Consider the following 4,385-nt stretch of genomic DNA (forward strand, 5'->3'; position numbering starts at 1 on the left):
TGTAAAGTAGTAAAACTATCAGTGTTAGATAGTCATAAAAACAACCGCTGCTTCGAAACGAATGACCAAAATCCTACATATATGCACCGCTTATATGAAAGCCCTGGGGTAATAGTAATAACTTAATAGTCATTGTTATAGTAACAGTAATGTTAACATTACATAACTATTACATTATGTGTTAAGCAATTATCACCCTAGTTTAAAAAAGCATACTCCACCTAGTATGAAAGACTTATTTACAGTTGCCAGTCTGCATATAATACATGTATATACATGTACATTACTATGTCCATTATGTACATTGTATTTCATTACAATGACATTGTATTTCATTACATTGACATTGTATGTGCCTGGCATAATATATTGGCAAGGCTTTTCGAGCACCACATGCAGCAGGGGCAATTGCAGCAATTATATCTACAAAAAGTGAGTAGAATATTGTCCATTTTTGTTTTAGGTAAGTGTTATCATGTAGTCAAGGATACATAGTTATTTGGAAACCCCATCCTTAAATGAAGGAAGCAACTATGAAGCATTATGCTAGCACTGTGATTCCATGAAATCTTGATTTACAAAGACAACTTTGAATTATACAACACATCTGAAAGTAAGCCTACATATAACTGATATAATTTAAAATATGACTTTCTTCATCAGAAGAAACATCCCAGTTTCTTTTAAGCCATCAACAGTTCCTTGTCTTGAGAAAGTCGCAATCACATCTCATGTACAAGATGGTAATACAAACGAAGTGATCCTTGTGAAAAACAGACTATCAATCTTATGGGTAAGGATATGTTTCCTTGGTCAATTGTTGAAAGCCATGCTTTAAAAAAATCAGTGAGTACCTTAGATCATCGAAAGCAGCTTTCTTTCTGAACGCATTTGACAACTGAACTACTCACAAAGAAGTGGGAAACAATAAATAATGGTCTTGAACAAGTCCTTGCAAATGTTAACTGGGTTTCTATCATTGGTTTTATAGCCAAATGAAGGGGTATCTTGTCACTTCATTTCAGACAGGTCCATGCAGTTAGTGAGGCACAATTTCTTGGCCATTGTACAGTAGACATTACTAGGAAATATGAAAATCTAGATTTTTGTGGGTTAGCTGAGGTTTCTCTAATAATTACTGACAGTGCTTTTAAACTGTTACAATCTTTTAGACCGCCAAAGTTTCATGAGTAGAGCTTTTAGAGAATGTAAACAGTGATAGCATTGAGGATGATCATGAGAATGAGATCAAAGTAACTATTTCAAGTGAATGTACAAATCTCTCATAACTTGAATCCTACTCGCACATACCACCAAACTGGTAGTTAAAGATAGCTTTTAAAATGCTAAAGCAATACACAAAGTACTTGCTAAGGCAGCCAAACTTGTTTCATATGTTCAAAAATAAATTACTTGTGTGAAATCCTACAAGGTGAGCATTTACAGGTAAGGTTGCAACAAGGTGAAGGAGTGAAATCAAGGGCACTTAATCACTGTTTTATGTACGTTTTTAAAAGCTACAGCTTTTAAAGTGTCAGCAGCTCAATTTACATGGGCGTCCAATATTGAGTGATGTAAGAGATATTGACATCATGTCAAGAAGAGATTAATGCCCCCAAGGCAATAACCATATAACAAGAAGCTTCATTTTATTTTGTATGAGGACTACAAGCTTTGTGTAGCTCTTTTAATCTCTTTAAAAGTCAAATGTTGTTAATTATTCGTTGTCATCCCTCAATGAAGCAATCATGAGTTGTTATGAAGGTCAAAATCATTTTATTTGTGCTGCCATTCTCAATCCGTAACTTAAATTGGTGCAGTGCAGTAGAAATTATTAAGCAATAATTGTGTAGAAAGTCCAAGTTTATTAAAATAATGTCAAATGATATTGAGAATGAGGCACCATACCACCAATAACTGATGACACAGACACAGTAGAACAGCCACAGCCAAAAAATGAGAATCTTCAGTTACTTACCGTTAGCAAATACAAGTACGTTATCACCTATTAAGGGATGTGAAGTTGATCCATATTTATCATTCTGGTGACAGTAAGCCACTTGACTTTTTGAAACTAAATAAATCCACATTTTCTTAACTATCAAAATGGCTAAGCACTTCTTATCCATACCATAATCATTGGCTCCAGTTGAAAGATTACTTAGTGTTGCTTGGGAAAAATTTAGGGGTGTTCAGTAGTAGTTTGCAGAAGCTAAGAGCAATAAATGAAATGGACACCTAGAGTAATAGTTATTCATCATTACAAAGTATACACTTAGATTTAACTCAAAATAAATCTTTCTTAATTATCTGTCATAGGCGTAGGCAGGGTGAGGCATGGAGGGGCAATGCCTCACCTGACTCTGTGAGCTCAAATGTTACTAATCAAGCCTCATGCAAGTTGAGGCAGTCAGAGGCACTCCTTTGATTCTTTCTTCTACAGGCAGAGGAAGTCAACCATCTTGAAATGATGATGTCATTGATTGTTGTTATGCATGATGATCTCATAATGATAGTCTAATTAGTTTTTATAATTACTAATCAGTTAACCACGTTGAGGCACGTAAGATGGCAAGCAAAAGACAAGCTTCAGTGCTTTCATTTTTCCCTCAAACCCAAAACGGCCTACTAGGCAACTGAACCAGGATCATCATATGAATCTGATAATATTTTGTAAGTACGAGATTATTATCATCTTGTACTGTGAGTGAAAATATGCGTAAATGTCGGCAATAAAAAGGGGTGTGGTCAAAATCGCGGCGTGCTTCGCGCCATTTTCCCTTTCCTCCCCTTTGCCTCGCCTCTCTTCTTAGGCTGGCTACGCCTATGTTATCTGTTACACATTATAATGTATTGTAATAGTAATTGTAGTAGTAATACTATATTGTAATAGTTTTGAAGATAGGTTGTAAATGTAATATTAATAATTACAACAGTGAAAATTGACAAGTAATGGCAATACCATAGATTACATTTATCTGCAATTGACCCCTGGCTGCTGTAATAATTACACTAAGCCTGAATTTAAATCAATGTGATGTGACCTTTTGATGCATACTTTTTGTTACATGAAGAATAGAACTAAATTCTATTCCAGCATCACCTATTGGTTTTAATGAAGAATTTTGTAGTAATTGCACGTACATGCTTCACTGCATTGGATCATGAAGAGCAAAAGATGAATATTGACACATTGATTTTAATATATAAATTTGTTGTAATGACAAGTAAATACTTGACTGCATAAGATCAGGGAGTAATTGAGCAGTGGAGGATGATAATGACCAATTGTTGTTAATACATAAGACATGTACATATTTGACTGCATAGGATCAGTAGAAAATTGAGAATGACCTGTTAATTGTAAAGTCGATATGATGCTATCATTATTATACGTTATTGTGAGAAAGATGAATCTGAATGACTGGATGCTGCACAATCTGATGCTGATCTTGTTTTATTGAAGGAGAAAACATAAGAAAAGTTAACCACTGTAAATTGTAGTTCCCTGCTTTCACAATAGCATGAATGTAAGAAACATCATCATTTGTCCAGCAAATGTTTGCATTTTCTGTGAATGCTAGGTGAATTTTTCAATAGCATGAGAAACAAACAGCAATTCCTATACAGCCTATAGTCTGTAAGCTATTTAATGAAATAATTATATTTTATAGGTCTAACAGTACCTACCTGCTTCTGTATAACTACATCAAGTTCCAATACATGATGGTTCAAGGATGAGGTTACCTTTCCGTTAAGTGGTGATAAGGTCAATGAAAATAAAAGGTTTGTGATTAATGTTCACAGAATCAGGCTATAATAACATATAGTAATGTTCCCACAAAATGCAGTGTAACCTCACTCTTTCCTAAAACTGGAACAAATGCAGACTTACAATCATTACCATGGACATTTTTTTGTCATCTCAACGTATTATTTTAAATGTCCAGTGCAATTTCAATATCCTTATTTGCTTGTTACTGAGAATAAATGTTGAAAACCTGCTCCATATTTCAAATGGTTGCCTTAGGAAATGGCTGTCAAAGAAGGTGTTGTGATTGGGGTACTACTAAAACAAGGAATGAGAAATGGAAAATAAGAAATAGAGAAATTAAGAGGTACAAAAGGAAGAAATAAAATTATGGGAGGCAAAGCTAGGAGAATAATTGTAACGCTTTCACGTGCAGCGCTAGATGCAGTGGGTCTAGACTTGACAAGCACTTAAAAACAGCTGAAGAACACGGGAATGTTGATTGTGAGAATGTTTCTGATCCAACTGTTCGAAGTATGAGTGAAGAGAAATGATATCATTGTTTTAAGCTAACCACTTTTGGCCAATGCAAACTGCCATTTTGACAACCTATTTGAACAGTGGTTACTAGGAT

Source organism: Amphimedon queenslandica, unplaced genomic scaffold, assembly GCF_000090795.2.
Source record: "Amphimedon queenslandica unplaced genomic scaffold, v1.1 AMPQUscaffold_13282, whole genome shotgun sequence".
Classification (NCBI taxonomy): domain Eukaryota; kingdom Metazoa; phylum Porifera; class Demospongiae; order Haplosclerida; family Niphatidae; genus Amphimedon; species Amphimedon queenslandica.